The sequence below is a fragment of the Oratosquilla oratoria genome, chromosome 42 (assembly GCF_046742065.1).
Source record: "Oratosquilla oratoria isolate Oo_2021 chromosome 42, ASM4674206v1, whole genome shotgun sequence".
NCBI lineage: Eukaryota > Metazoa > Arthropoda > Malacostraca > Stomatopoda > Squillidae > Oratosquilla > Oratosquilla oratoria.
Genome location: NC_134818.1, coordinates 2,685,413 through 2,702,912, shown reverse-complemented (window position 1 = coordinate 2,702,912; position 17,500 = coordinate 2,685,413).

Sequence of the window (17,500 nt, the reverse complement as noted above, 5' to 3'; positions counted from 1 at the left end):
TACATTTCTCACCAGTGATCGCTAATATATATTGATCATAAGACGAGCTTTTGGTACGGCTACAAGATCTTGAACCATTTCAACATGTTTCCAACCCCTCCTGAATGAAATTTCCTGTCGTTACCTAGACGTATTCTATTAAGTGCACTAATGAATATGAATGAAATCGCCAGTCGTCAGCCAGGACAAAATATGTAAAGTGCGTCATTGTAAAAAAAAAAAAAAAAAAAAAAAAAAAAAAAAAAAATCAAGGATAATCTAACTTGGGCTTCAAGGTTGGTGTTCGACCCAGCTCGATTTCTTTGGCGGACGAATTTGTACATGAAGAATCTATTTTCCTCCTCGCATGCACTACCCGACCGCTGAAGCTCTAACAGAAACCACTTTTTACTTTTCCATAAGTCAAAATTCTGACGGAAACCACTGTTGCCAAATTCAAAGCGAAGACAATTCTCTTATATCTCATTCTCTCTCGTGTTGTTATTTGATTGTATATATTCTGCAGAACCTTTCTCTGTGTTTGCATGTCACTTCGGACCAAAGTGTGGTTTTGGGCAACACAGGAGGCCACGCCTCTGACCAATCACAAACGCCGTGTAGCCTTCGAATCTCGCACGTCCGTCTGATTCCCAACATTGACTGTTACCTGCCCCAACATTGGGCAAAGGTGATAAGAACATAAGAATGAAGGAGACTGGAAGAGACCATAAGGCCTACACTAGGCAGTTCCATGTCCATTACCATCTATCATCCCCATCCATAAAGCTGATGGGTCCATTCTCAGCCACGGACCTCCTAGCGTAGGCTTATCACTTTTAATTGAAAAAAAAAAAAAAAAAAAAAACAGGGGCCACTATACTGAGGAGATCCAGAATAATGATCAGTTACATTGAGTGCGTCAGTAAACAGAGCTGGACTTCCACCATGATACCCCATGAGTTTTATACAGTCAATATTTTAGGGACCCTAGTGATACCCCTACGGACCAGAGACACGCAGAATTATATTATGAAAGCAGGCCAATCTCCTGTATACATACATATATACATACATACATACATACATACATACATACACATACATACATACATACATACATACATACATACAAACATACACACATACATACATACATACATACATACATACATACATACATACATACATACATACATACATACATACATACATACATACACGCATACATATGGCCATTTCCCCTTTACAAGTGAGGTAGCCAAAAAACAAAGGCATAAAATCCACTCCCACCCATTCCATCTCCACATACTCCACTCCCATCCACCCCCTCCTCCCTCCCTCTTATCTTGGCTCCTCCTGGATGACGGGTCATCCCTGCATCTCGCAATGTAGCAAGACACAGCACATCCACAGAAAAGCCGCTTCATTTAATTGGCGACCCCCACATCTCAGTCCCCTCATGCAGAAAAAAAGATAGAAGACGGGGAGAAATTCCTTTGGGCTGCGTCAAAATATCATTCACACATACTCCCTTACCCGCCCCTCCTCACCCACTCCCTTCCAATATAAAATTAAATGAAATGAAATGAAATTAGATTAGATTAAATTAAATCAAATCAAGTTAAATTGAATTAGAATAAAATAAAATAAGAAATGAAATAAAATAAAATTAAAGTATATTAGATTAAATTGGATTAAATTAAGATAAAATAAACAAAATAATAAATAAAAATAAAAATAAAATAATGGCGATCACTTTTACCTTCGACTATTTCTTCTGCTGCTGCTGCTGCTGCTTCCTGCAGATAAATCCCCTTGGGGGCTCTCAGAGTGATATGTGTTCCTGAGCCAAATCTCGCTGAAAGGTTTCATCTTGATACATACAGCTGCCCCGACGATCTACGAGCTTAATTAACGGGGCCCTCTTTGAAGGCCGATCGTGATCATTGGATTTCTGAAAGTCTGTTGGCATGTCATACTTGATGTGTGTGTGTGTGTGTGTGTGTGTGTGTGTGTGTGTGTGTGTGTGTGTGTGTGTGTGTGTGTGTGTGTGTGTGTGTGTGTGTGTGTGTGTGTGTGCGCGCGCGTTCATCATTAGTGGATCCTTAACCAACCGACATTACTCTCACGTACGGAATCGCGTAATTTCGTTTTTACGTTTTCACTCACAGTGTGTCTTGCTATTGATAACATTATTTGCTTGATTTTCATTTATTGTTAGTTATCTGTAAATTTATTATTGTTTACTATTTACTTTTTGTTTAGTATTTAACTATACGTATGCATTTATTTTATCTATTATTATTCATTTTATCATGTATATATATATATATATATATATATATATATATATATATATATATATATATATATATATTTCCTGTGCACGTTCCCATCCGGCCAGCCTTATCCTGTACACACACACACTGGCCGGCCGGTGCTTCTTTTCCGGCTTCTACTCCTTTTTCGCGTTGCCGCTGCCTATGCACGTTCCCATCCGGTTGGCCTTATCATGTACACACACCCTGGCCGGCCGGTTCTTCTTTTCCGGCTTCTACTCCCTTTTCGCGTTGCCTTTTCCTGTGCATGTTCCCATCCGGTCGGCCTTATCATGTACATACACCCTGGCCGGCCGGTTTTTCTTTTTTCTACTCCTTTTTCGCGTGGCCGCTTCCTACCGGCCGGCCCTCCTATTGCTGTCCACGTTCCCATTCGATAGGTATATCCCTGTGCACACCCCGGCTTATCGGTTCTTTTCCTGTATCTGGTCTCCCGGCCAGCCGGTCCTACTTTTTTTTCCATAACCGCTCCCTGCCTGCCGGTCCTCCTTTTGTTGGGCACGCTCCCGTCCGGCCGGCATCTCCCTGTGCACGCCCCTGTGGGTCTTCTTCTTGTCCTACTTGTGCCCCCGGCCGGCTGGTCCTCCTGTCCATGTCGATCTTCTTCTTCTTCGGCTCCCTCAGCGGGAAAATAGCCGCAGGAGCTTGGGTTTCAGTCGCATCAAGGAGGAAAGTCGAGGTGAGCGGTAGTCGGTCCCATCGTTTCGGCCAGGGGGTCACCATGATGATGATGATAGTGACGCTGATGGTAATGTTATTGTTTAACGTCACAAACTCCCCCTATCAGAGGGCTGGGACGGTGCCCCTCACAGAGGATTTTATAGCATGGAATTTAATGAACCAAGCCCTTGGTTCAATTTCGCCGGTGGCGGGGTTCGAACTGCCATCCCTTCGACCTTCGCCATAAGTAACAACGCCCTAACCCCCTCAGCCAGCGATGGTAATAACTATGCCAATAGCAATGGTGACAACAATGGTTATGACGGCGACAATAATGATGGTGATTATGATAATCACCATAATGGTAATGGATATTTCAATGACGGTCATGATCATTTGGTGATGGTGATGACGAAATATGTCATATTGATGGTGATTGCAATGCTAATAACGGTAGCCTTAGATATGATAATGATAGTCTGCGTGTGTGCGTGCGCGCGCGCGCGCGTGTGTGTGTGTGTGTGTGATTCACCATGGTCTTGAATCTCGCATGGGGCTCGTGATCGACAGCTATTACTCTTCCGAATGGGAGCTCAGAGTTCATATGTATGACCGATCTATGAGTATTGCTGTGATGTTACACACACACACACACACACACACACACACACACACACACACAACACCCCGTCTACGAGTGTGTAGTAGTAGTAGTAGTAGTAGTTGTAGTAGTAAATAGTAGTAGTAGTAGTAGTACCGGTAGTAGTACTAGTGGTAGTATTAGTAGTAGTAGTATGTATATATGTATGTATAATGCGTAAGTCGTGAATAGTCAAATAATAAGTCCACAAAACCTTGGTGACCCATTCAAATGGCTTGACGACCCAACTTTGGGTCGTGACCCAAAGGCTTAGAACCACCGATTTATCGGAACTTCGGAGACAAGCAACCGTTCCATTTTCCAGACCGGAAAGCTTCCAGGAATCTGCGGAACTGTTTTTCTTTCCACGGGAGAGTTCCAGAACATGGAACTTTGGAGAGATTTTTTTTTTTTTTTAACTTTGGAGGGAAAGCCTCTTTTTTTTTCTTTTCTTTTTTTTTATCTGGGAGTGAAATGTCACTCCCACGGGAGGAAAAGTTATAAAGCTATCAAAGAGATGTTCCCGGACCAGATGTTCCAGTCTGGTCCGGAGGGTTCCGGGCACGACAGAATGTAATCCGGAAACGGCCGAACAATCACCAGACACCGGATGTGGACATAGACGCACGGGAGTTTGCGTGCCCGTTAATCCCGTGATTATGGTAAACATGTACCGGGAACGCGCGCTTACACACAAACACACACATCCTCACACACACACACACACACACACACACACACACACACACACACACACACACACACACACACACACACACACACACACACACACACACACACACACACACACACACACACACAGTGGTTAGGTGTTCCTGGCCACCACTACGACGGTCCGGGTTCGAATCCCGCCCAGGGCTGAAATAATTTCAGTATCGCTGAGCTTCGAGTCGTTACTCCAACTCTCGTTGGCGGGGGTTGGTGTGTGTTTATGTGCGTGTAAGGTCATAGCATTACACATAGATAGGTCATATATGAGCTATGAGCTCTCTTACGGGAGGGAAATAGCTGTCGATCACCAGTCCAAAACGTGATCCAAAGACCATGGTGAGACAGACACACACAGACACACACACACACACACACACACACACACACGTACTTTAGCTCGCACGCGTAAAATATGATGCAGATGAAATTGTAAGGAAATTTATTAATGGGGCCGATTTGTAGAAGTTTGCAGGTACCTGAAAAGAGAGAGAGAGAGAGTAAAAGAGTGAGAAAAAGAGCGAGAGAGAGAGCGAAAGGCAGAGAGAGAGAGAGAGAGAAAGAAAGGGATAGAGAGAGAGAGAGGGGGGGGGAGCGAGAGAGAGAGAGAGGGGGGGAGCGAGAGAGAGAGGGAGGGAGGGAGCGAGAGAGAGAGAGAGAGAGAGAGTGAAAGAGAAATATATAGAGCGAGTGAAAGAGAAAGATATAGAGCGAGCGAGAGCGAAAGGCAGAGAGAGAGAGTGAAGGCGGAAGGCAGAGAGAGAGAAAGTGAGAGCGAAATGCAGAGAGAGTGAGTGAGAGTGAAAGGCAGAGAGTGAGAGCGAAAGGCAAAGAGAGAGAGTGAAAGGCAGAGAGAATGAGAGCGAAAGACAGAATGAGTGAGAGCGAAAGACAGAGAGAATGAGTGAGTGAGAAAGAGAGAGCGAAAGGCATTGAGAGTGAGTGAGAGACAGAGAGAGAGAGAGAGAGAGAGAGAGAGAGAGAGAGAGGTCGTTTCGCATTGTTGGTAAGGGTGGCAGCAACAAAACGCGACATTTCCGTACCTTTGACAGCGACGAAAGTGTTAAATATCTCAACGTGTGATGGCGAACTTAGTGACAACATTCAAGTGGTGGCAGTGTGGGCAGGCCAGCTCTTGGCTCTCTTGACAACACAGACAACAATTACAGTGACACCCGAGGAAGATATACTCGTAAGACACGTTATGTATTCTATTATGCCAACAATGTTGTCAGAAACGATCCTGGCGCCAGGAGCTATTGATGTTGGCAACCACCAAGCCGTTCTTTCCCCGGCACCAATCCCAGTGTTTACAGAGACCACACTCTGGCGACGTTGGCAGCCCTGATGACATTGTCTGCGTTGACAGCAAAGGGTCAGGTGCCCACAAGTAATGCCATCGTTGGCAGCGTTGTCAGGCCAGACCTCTGAGCCCTTGCCAAGCTCAGTCTCCTTCCGACAGAGGGCTGCGCGGTTGCGCGCACGCATGCGCAATTAGTGTGGGAGGGGACGGAAATAGCACTCTCCCCCCCTCCCCCCCAAACCTCACCCCCCCTCGTCCATCCTACGCCCAATATCCCCCAATAGCCGCAGCTAAATCGGGGAGGAAAAGACAACAGACACCCCCGTCTACCCACGCTCGCTATTTATTGCAATGAATGAAAGATACTGTGTACATTCACAGGCTAAAGTCTTGAACGATTCTTCCCTCTCTCTCTCTCTCTCTCTCTCTCTCTCTCGTGTTAGCGAAACATACTACATGATACATAACACATAAAACGTGATACGTAATACATAATGCATAATATATAGTATATGATACGTAACACATAAAACATTATACGTAATACATAATATAAAATACATATTGCATAATATGTAATACATAATGCATGATATATGGTGCGCAATGTATAATGCATTATGCACACTATTTTGTCACCGTGGAAGTATAAAATAAGCGAATAATTACGTGGTTTCCATAAATGTATATTATTGATTTCCTTTACCAATTTAGAGTATTGTTAACACATATGGAATAGGAATTTGGCCGAAAGATTGCGAAATGTGCTTTTATTTAGAATTTATACATATCGTTTGTACACATGTTTTTCTATCTAGTAATGAATTTGTTCACCCTATTTTATTTATCCATTAATTTTATCATTTCATTTATTATTTATTTATCTATCTAGTGATCATATGTCTACATTAATATAATGAAGGAAAATATTGTTATGCAACAATATCTTCAGGTATGACTGCATGATTTGAGTTGAAGTGACTTTTGTGTGTGATTGTACTCTACTAGGTTCTGGATCTACGTCGCCTCTGCGAACTGGTTGCCTACTAAACCCAATGGAACGCAAAGAGCAATAAGCAAATATCACAGGAAAGTTTAGGTTGTGCTTGACTATGCATATTCTCTTGGGACTTTTCCTTGTGACTTTTATTCCGTGGGTTATGGGAAAGACGTCTGCATCCCTTTTTCCTCTGACTTGAACGAGATTCAAAGGATTACAAAGGCGGAGCATGCCGACAGGAGACCTTTTGATCCATATCTGGGTCGGATGCGAAAAAAATCATATTAATAATAAAACAATAAATAAAAACTATAATAATGTAAATAACAAATAAAATACATAAATAAATGCACAGGTATAGTTAAATAATAAACAAACATCTCCTCGAAGATGTTGCTGTTGGTCTGTAACTCTTGTCCCTCGCCGTGAAAGTCGGCACCCCGTCCCGGCGACCCTCATTTCCGGTCCGAAAGTCACGTTCCTTGAGGGCCGCTCACTCTTACGACACCGACACCTCTGGCACTGTAGCAGACCCCGTGCCAATGATTCACTGTCCCGGGAACGGGACCCCACGACGCCAGATGAGGGAGTGGGTCATCTTACCCTTGGGCTAGGTCAGGGCTGTAGATGGAGGGATGGGTAGGTGTGCTGGTAGAGTACCGCGTATTAAGACATTGCGCAGTTCAGTGCGTACTTGTTTTGAAAGATCCCTGTGACACGGATCTGACACCCGACACAAGTTTATGTCATGTTGGTTGTAGTACAACTGTGTTGTGTATGTAGTCCCCCAAAATTCTCTCCGATGCCTTAAGGATGAAACGCACGAGAGGCTGTTTAGCCGCTCAACCGCTGCGGCTGTTTAGCAGTTTTTATAGAGCACGCTACTTTTAATGGAATTGCGCGCATTAGCGGTTAAGTAACTAATGCGCGCAATTCCATTAAAAGTAGTGTGTTCTATAAAAACGGCTAAACAGCCTCTCGTGCGTCCGTAGCCTTACTGTCCCGTTTGTCCCGCGTCCTTAGGTCGGGTTTGCGGTTTGCGGTCGGCCTTTCCGGGACGTCCCTAGCCCGATCCTCCTAGGCTGCTTTCTCGCCAGAATAAAGACAAGAAACACAGGTGAGTTACATTTTCCTACACCATAGTAACGAATCGGTTACAATTACTTATGTTTATTGTATCGTCGTTACTGTGTATGGGTGGACAGTTAGTTAAGTATGTAAGAGTCGCTGGTCTTCGGCCTTATGTTAAGGTTACGGCCATAGTTTACTTGTAGTAAGGCTATCTGTACTAGTGCGGAAGTACAACTCTCTATTCGACCCTTCCCTTCTCTCTTTTTCAGTCATCAAAGGTGTTTATATTGGCTTGCTCCGGTCGAGCAAGGTTATTCAGTGCTCGGACGTTTCGGCCTCTGGCGTTTCGGCCCCGGACGTTCTGGCCTCATGAGATTGTCTACCCCGGACGTTTCGGCCTCATGAAATTGTTGATCCCGGATGTTTCGTCCTCAGGAAATTATAAACCCGGACGTTTCGGCTTCATGAAATTGTCAACTTCGGACGTTTCGGCCTCATGAAATTGTCAACCTCGGACGTTTCGGCCTCATGAAATTGTCGATCCCGGACTTTTCGGCCTCATGAAATTGTCGACCTCGGACGTTTCGGCCTCATGAAATTGTCAACTTCGGACGTTTCGGCCTCATGATATTGTCCACCCCAGACGTTTCGGCCTCATGAAATTGTCCATCCCGGACGTTTCGGCCTCATGAAATTGTCAACCCCGGACGTTTCGGCCTTATGAAATTGTCAACCTCGGACGTTTCGACCTTATGAAATTGTCAACCTCGGACGTTTCGGCCATATTATATTGTCCACCCCGGACGTTTCGGCCTCATGAAATTGTCAACCTCGGACGTTTCGGCCTCATGAAACTGTCGATCCCGGACGTTTCGGCCCCATGAAACTGTCGATCCCGGATGTTTCGGCCTCATGAAATTGTCGATCCCGGACTTTTCGGCCCCATTCATAGACACCGCTCTTAAGTGATGTCTTATTTCAACTTATTTGTCTTCAAAAATAAATATTTATTTTATTTATCATAGATAAAGATATTGTAACTTAACGAGGGAATTTGAAAAGTATCTTACAAAAAATATGGTATGAATGCATAACACCTTATTGGAATCAAGGCATATTTTCATTTCCAAAGAAAAAATTGGCTTCTCAAGAAAATTTCAGTCAGTCAAATACATAATGAGTTAGAAAATAATCTTTATTAAGGGGTGAATGAGTTATGTCATTTCAGAGGTTATGTCAACCGCTTATCTTTGTACTTGGAATGCCACCCCAATGGGTGGGACCTGACCTTGATATATATGAATTTCTATCTAATTTTGCTATTGATTATAAAATCTTATGTAGAATAATTTTGTGTTGAAATGTGTTTTGATTTAGAATGTTTGTTCAAAATAACTGTAAGATATTATATTCCTATTGTAATCTTCTTCATTTATCTATGATGAACTGTGGTATTGGTTTGAAACAAGTTTATATGTTCTCTTAATTAATAATGAAAACAATATACCAAATGTTATTTGATATCATGTTGCAAGATGACTGATTTTACAAGTGTTTAAAAGGGTGTATAAAAATGAAGCTGAAATGTCCGAGGGCGAAACGTTCAGGACCAAAACGTCCGGGACCGAAACGTCCAGGACCAAAACGTCCGTGGGCGAAACGTCTGGGGGCGAAACGTCCGGGACCAAAACGTCTGGGGGTGAAACGTTCAGGACCAAAACTTCCGGGACCGAAACGTCCGGGACCAAAACGTTCGTGGGCGAAACGTCCGGGACCAAAACGTCTGGGGGCGAAACGTTCAGGACCAAAACGTCCGGGACAAAAACGTCCAGGACCAAAACTTCCGGGACCGAATCGTCCAGGACCATAACGTCCGGGACCAAAACGTCCGTGGGCGAAACGCCCGAGACCCAAACGTCCGCCATTAATTCAAACTACCTCGTTCAGACGGTCACGGTGCTCGGACAAAAGGTCCCCGGACAAAAGGTCCTGAAATCTGCACCCCTGGGACAAAATGTCCCCAACGGCCTAGGTGGGTGGTCAAAATGTCCCCAATTTTTTTTTTTCTAAAAATTTGTCAGATGTGTTTTACTTTATTCCTTTATATGTTTTTTGGTGAATATTTGGTTTTTAACTATAGGCATACAATATAAGTTCAATAAAGCATAATATTATTGTGTGCTGTAATTGTACTCATAATTTGCGGAATGAACATTTAAAAAAATGGTCTGAAAAGTGGCTAATGAAATTTAACAAGTAAATGCAAGGTAATGCACATAGGTAAAAATAACAATAAGTACGATTACAAGTTATTTTGGAAATTCGTTAACAAAAGTGAGTGGTGAATTTTTGGTTTTTAACTTGATTTTTTAATTTTTTTATAGGCATACAATATAAGTTCAATAAAGCATAATTGTGTGCTGTAATTGTACTCATAATTTGCGGAATGAAGATTTAAATAAATTACAGCAATGGTCTGAAAAGTGGCTAATGAAATTTAACAAGTAAATACAAGGTAATGCACATAAGTAAAAATAACAGTAAGTACGATTACAAGTTATTTTGGAAATTCGAACAAAAGTGAGTATTGAAAAAGATCTCGGCGTATAAGATATTTAATAAAATATCAAATATTATTGTACTTTGTGTTTATATATAGAGATTCTCCTGAATTTAAGGGTTATAAAACCACAATTAACTGTCCCAAAATGTATAAACAGTTGATAAAAATCAATATTTGTTGAAAAAAATGGGGACCTTTTGTCCTAAATATCGGGGACATTTTGTCCTAGGGGTGCAGATTTCGGGACCTTTTGTCCGGGGACCTTTTGTCCGGGGACGTTTTGTCCTACATTCGTTCAGACAAACGGCATCTGTCCTCGCTTGTAACGCGTCCATAGGTTGGGTCTGCGGTTTGCGGTCCTTCGCCCGACCCTCCTTGGCCGACTTCTCTCCATAATAAAAACAAGGAACCCAACTGAGTTACATTCTCCTTCACCATAGTAACGAAACGGTTACAAATCGACGCGTCATGCACACACACGTGTTTGGTGGTTGTAAGGTCGTTCCATAATTGAATAAATTCACTATACACCAATTGATTAAAGTTTCCAGAGAAGGCGTAGCGAGACTCCTTACATAAGAATCGCCCCATCTAGAAGCCGATGGTTTCTCATCGATGAATGAATGAAAATCGTCTGACGGCAAAGGAAATAAGATTGATGAAGCTAACCTTGTTTATGATGGGTCAAACATGGTTAAGTAACCTGATGAGAAATGAAACACACACTCATGAAGACCATCATAGAGGGGCTCTCCAAGTAGATATTTGTAGATCTCCGAATATTACCTGACAAAGAAGAAAAATAGTCTCCGAAACTCTCAGTGTATATACTACATAAGAACATAAGAATGAAGGAGACTACAAGAGACCATCAGGCCTACACTAGGCAGTTCCATGTCCATTACCACCTGTCATCTCCATCCATCAAGTTGCCTAAAAACATCATCACTGTCGAAGGAATACCACGGGGCTGATTCCAAGAACCTGTCAGCTGCCAGAGTAACATTGATAAGCGTTCTTTGGTAGAGAAGAGATTAAGCGAGGCCGGCTCGATTCCCAACGACTATCGGTAGCATATCCCAGGGCATAGAACGAGAATGATGACCCCCGTGCGAAAGCGAAATGTCTCCTGGCGTAAGTTGTTTTAGAAAATAATTAAGTCACAGGCAGCAAGGATTGATAGGGAGATGACTATAACTCCTCCATCTCCTCCTTCTCTTCCTTCTCCTTCTCCTCCTCCTCCTTCTTCTCCTCCTTCTCCTCCTCTTCCTCCTCCTCCTCCTCCTCCTCCTCCTCCTCCTCCTCCTCCTCCTCCTCCTCCTCCTCCTCCTTCTCCTCTTCCTCTTACTTCTAGATAGGTTGAGAGAGAAATGAATGACAATGAAAATGATAATGATGGTAGTAATAATGATAATATTGATAATAGGTTAAGTACCAGAGCAGTCATGTAAGGACCAATAGGACTTTTGCTGTTCGTTTGTCCTCCATGTAACCCCATGAGTCACTCCTCCTCCTCCCTCTTCCTCATCCTATATCCTACCCCTTCTCCCCTCCTCCTCCTTCTCCTCCTCCTCCCCTCCTCCTCCTCCTCCCCTCCTCCTTCTCCCTCCTCCTCCTCCTCCTCCTCCTCCTCCTCCTCCTCCTCCTCACCCCTCCTCTTCCTCCACCCCCTTCTTTTCTCCTCCTCCTCCTCCTCATTCTCCCTCTTACCCTTTCTCCCCTCCTCTTCCTCCTCCTCCTCCTCCTCGCAATCCCGAACCCACCCATCTCTCATGACCACTTCCCACTGCAACCCTTCTACAGGAGGTCACCAGGTCACCGTGAGGTGTCCCACGATGACCTGACAACTGCTGACGAAGTACACAAAGCCGATAATAACACCCCAGTGGGACCCAATCCCTCTTTCCCCAAGTACAGACACTTCGTATTGTGTTGACGTTTCTGCACAACCGTGGATCAACTCAGGAGATGCCATAGAGACAGATATGGCACCGAGGAAGGTGGTGCCACGGGGATGAAGAGAGTCGCTTGGCACCAGGAAAAAAAAAAAAAAAAAAAAAAAAAAAAAACCGTAGTGGAAGTGGTCAACGCAAACTAACTTTCCGTCGCCTGAATAAAATCGCCTGACGGCAGCCAGAACAAATAGAAGAATGACCCCCGTCATCCGAGGGTTACTTGAGGGTTGGTTACCCTTAATCGGTGCGGGGTGAGTCTCCTCAGCTGATTAAAATCGTCTGGCGGCAACAAGAAAATGCTATATCAGTATTTCCTAACTTTTTTTCAGGCGACCCCAATGATCCTTATTCGTGACCCACTAATCTATTTCTATATGTGTTAATATATATGACTAATCGTTTATTGTAAAATAGGGGAATGTATAACAAATATATGTGTGAGAAAGGTAATGTAAGGATATAAAAGACATAGTTAACATTATTGAATTTTATTATAGCAATATGAATTTGGAAGATTGATGTTAATTTAACATACAAGATGTTTGGGCGACCCAAGGGTTGGGAAACTGTCCTACACGAACTCCCCATAAAGATCTTGGCGATCCATTTGGGGTTCGGAAACTGTCATATTAGAACTCCCCGTAAAAATCTTGACGATCCTAGGGTTGGGAAACTGTCCTATACGAACTCCCTGTAAATATGTTGGCGACCCCAGGGTTGGAAAACTGTCCTATACGAAGGATCTCGCCTTCAAGAGGACTTGATGTCGCCTCTGCACCCAGACTCTCCCTCACCGCCAAAGACGAACTCTCTTCGAGCTCAAATCAGTTTCGTGATTTTTTTTTTATGCCACCCACTGGCAGCTTTTAACCTTTGCCCAGCGAGTTACGACTTCTTTGCGGTTGTGAATGTCTTGTCACCTTCGCTCAGCTTGAAGAAGGATCGCATATACGAAACCTGACAAACATCTTCTGATGTATGGCAGACCTGTACCATGAAATTTTGAACAAAGAGAACCTTGTTTACACTACACACACACACACACACACACACACACACACACACACACACACACACACACACACACACACACACACCAATATATATATATATATATATATATATGTGTGTGTGTGTGTGTGTGTGTGTGTGTGTGTGTGTGTGTGTGTGTGTGTGTGTGTGTGTATGTGTGACAGAAAATAACATGATGAAAATTAGCCAAACGAACGGGTAGAGTTGATATGCAGTTGGTCTACAATAACATCTATAAACCAATCAAAAAGTCACATAAAATTAGCCTTTATGCTGTAGATTCTGTAGATTAACCCAAACACCTTTGACGCGGTATCATAAACGGCGATGACGAACGCATGCAGGGTGCAAAGGAACATACTCTAAGACTAATACAGAAACACTTAACGCAAATAGTTCAACTCGATAACATCACGCCCAACGCGCCCGCGGTTCCCCGACGGCCGCCTACCAAAAGAACCGCCCACTCAAGCGCCCAGTGTAGCGAAGGGAGGGGAAGAGGGGGAGGAGGAAGACAAGAGGCTGTTGCATAAGCTCCGCGTCTCAGTTGAGTCTTCTCCCTCGGTAGCTTCTGAGGAAGGGAGGAGGACGATCCCAAAGATTTCCGTCTTATCATCAACGCCTCTTTTCTTACCGACACACTTCAGCATCTTCCTCTCTGTCGCCATGTTCTCTCTCTCTCTCTCTCTCTCTCTCTCTCTCTCTCTCTTCTCTCTCTCTCTCTTCTCTCTCTCTCTCTTCTCTCGCTCTCTCTTCTCTCGCTCTCTCTTCTCTCTCTCTCTCTCTCTCTCTCTCTCTCTCATTCTCTCTCTCTCTCTCTCTCTCTCTCTCTCTCTCTCTCTCTCTCTCTCTCTCTCTCTCTCTCTCTCTCTCTCTCTCTCTCTCTCTCTCTCTCTCTCTCTCTCTCTCTCTCTCTCTCTCCTCACCCCTCTCCCTCTGCCCTCCCTCTCTCTCTCTCTCTCCTCATCCCTCTCCCCCTGCCCTCCCTCTCTCTCTCTCTCTCCTCACCCCTCTCCCCCTGCCCTCCCTCTCTCTCTCTCTTTCTCTTTTTTATATTCATGGTCACAATTCCTCTGAATTTAGTGTGTGCCTCCCCTCCAGGGTTGGATTCAAGTACAATACTTGACCTTAGTACTGGACTTAAGTTGACTTCTTCGTGCAGTTTTATATGTACTTGTACTTTAATCTTGAAGTACTGGTTGTACTTGTACTTAGACTCTGAGTACATCCAATGAAATACTCAGTTCATGGGCTTAGAAAGAAGCAAGCTTCTCAACAGTCCTTTTTCTAACAACGTTATTCCATTCTCTGTAGTAGTGAGCTGTTACCCTCATGACCTACTAATGGTTGTTGATCCTCCAAAACATTAACCTATAGAAAGAATAATTTGATTGTTTGATTATACGTTACTTTTTTCACTTGGTAACTTAAGCTTTAGAAAGTGACAATCATTTCACTTCCTTCAACGAAATAGCACTTGCTATACTTATATTTTCTTTACTTTTTCTTTTTCATTTCTTAATAATATGAAGAGAATGGTTGTATATGGATGATGTTGTGATGCATGAGGTGGAATTGGGTGGGGGGTGAGGTAGTATGTGTGAGCAAAATTTGACGCAGCCCGAAGGGATTTCTCCCCGTCTTCTCCTTTTATGCATGGGGAGACGGAGAGGGGGGTCGCCGATTTAATGAAGCGGCCTTGCTGTGGATATGCTGTGCCTTGCGACACTGCCTCTGACCCAGGGCAGTGGACAAGGTGCAGGTATGACCCGTCATCCAGGAGGTGCTAAGATGGGAGAGAGGGTGGAGGGGAGTGGAGTGTATTTAGGGATGGAATGGGTGGGAATGATTTTATGCCTTTTTCTTTTTGGCTACCTCCCTTGTAAGGGGGAAAAAGCCTTGGTATATGTATGTATGTATGTAGTAACATGAAAATAACAAAACCCAGTCTCCAGATCATGGTCCGAAAAATCCAAAGGAAAATGAAAAAGTTATAAAGGTTAGATCAGTTTTTTTTTTTTTTTTTTTTACGTTTTTCTCTACTTTTTCCCCAAACTTTTCCAGACTAGGGTAACCTGATGGATCTAGACTCCCTTTTGACCACAGGTTCCATCCAATTCCCTTCTCTTTCCCCCAAAAATACTCTTCCTCATGTCCCTCGTTTCTATTCTACGCCCCCACCCCTCCCCCCACTCCCCCTATGCCTACCTCCCCTCCTCCTCTTCCTCCTCCTCCTCCTCCCAATCTTCCCCCTCCTCCTCCTCCCCCTCCTCCTCCGCAATTTCCTCCTTCTCTTCTTCCTCTTCCCTTGCAAGTTCCTCCTTCTCCTCCTCTTCCTCCTCCTCCTCTTCCTCCTCCTCCGCTTTTTCCTCCGTCTAATCCTCTTCCTCCGCCTCTTCCTTTTCCTCTGCTTCCTTCTCCTTCTCCTCCCCCTTTTGCCCCAACTCCTCGCCCTCTTCTTTTCTTCCTTTTCCTCCTCTCCTTCACTCACCACCACCATCAACTCTTCCTCATCTTCTCTTCCTCCTCGCAGAAAATTTCATCACCAACGAAACCTTCCGGCCATTGGTCAGAGTATGACCCAATTACCGTAAAGCGAAATGTACCGTGTAACACTTGTGATATGAAAGTTTATATTTTGGTAAGTTTCAGCGGTTCTTTCCTTTCATAGCTGGAACAATGACGAGAGCCGCGGGGCGTGAGAGGCAATGGGCCATACAGAAGGCTTGGCCTATCGCACGGGAGAGTTACATGAATATGTCAGCACCTTTTTCTTCCATGTTCGAGATAGAAACACTACCTTCTGCTCCACAAGGGTGCATACATGCAGTACATATATATATATATATATATATATATATATATATATATATATATATATATATATATACAGTATATATATATTATATATATATATATATATATATATATATATATATATGCTGGTACATTGTGACAAGTTGATGAAGGTGGAAAAAGAAGTCACCGGTCAGAAATAAACTCAGAAACTCGGAACTAGACCCGTGACTTCTTTTTCCAATTTCATCACACACACACACACACACACACACACACACACACACACACACACACACACACACACACACACACACATATATATATATATATATATATATATATATAATGTGTGTGTGTGTGTGTGTGTGTGTGTGTGTGTGTGTGTGTGTGTGTATGTGTGTGTGTGTGTGTGTGTGTGTGTATGAACATATTTACTTTTAGGTACAAGAACAGTCTATATTTCAACCCCTGATCATCCTGTATAGTAACATGACTGAGCTACTAAGTTGAAATGAATCGTACAATTTATTATCCACTTAAACAACATTATTCCTATGAATTGGAAAAAAATTGTGTTAGCCAGACAAGTTTGTGTGAAGTTGATCTAGGTCTGAGGATTGAAACCCACATCAATTTCGTAAGACGTTTATTTCTTAATTCTAAATTTTTTTGTTGAGAGGTCAGCGTTGTAATCGTACTTGGTGGAAGGTGCTTGCATCATACCCATACAAAGGAAAAGGAGTCTATTTCTTTAGTGTGATATATATATATATATATATATATATATATATATATATATATATATATATATATATATATATATATATATATATAATATATATACATATACACACACACACACACACACACACACACACACACACACACATATATATATATATATATATATATACATATATATATAATATATATATGTGTGTGTGTGTGTGTGTGTGTGTGTGTGTGTGTGTGTGGTTCACCATGGTCTTGGATCACGTGTTGGACTCGTGATCGACAGCTATTTCCCTCCCGGAAGAGAGCTCAGAGCTTATATGTGACCGATCTATGCGTAATGCTGCGACCTCACACACACACACACACACACACACACACACACACACACACACACACACACACACACACACACACACACACACACACACACACACACAACTCCCCGCCCACGAGAGTTGCAGTAACGACTCACACCACAGCGATACTGAAACTATTTCATCCCTGGGCAGGATTCGAACCCAGACCGCCGTAGTAGCAGGCGGGAGCGCTACTACTGCGCCACGAGTCTCAGTATATGTGTGTATGTGCGCGTTTTTCGTATAAGTCCGTCATCGTCCATTCTCGCTCTGGGTTGTGGCTGTCACTGCAAGACGTTCGCTCGACTGAATAAAACCATCTGGTGGAATTTTCAGACT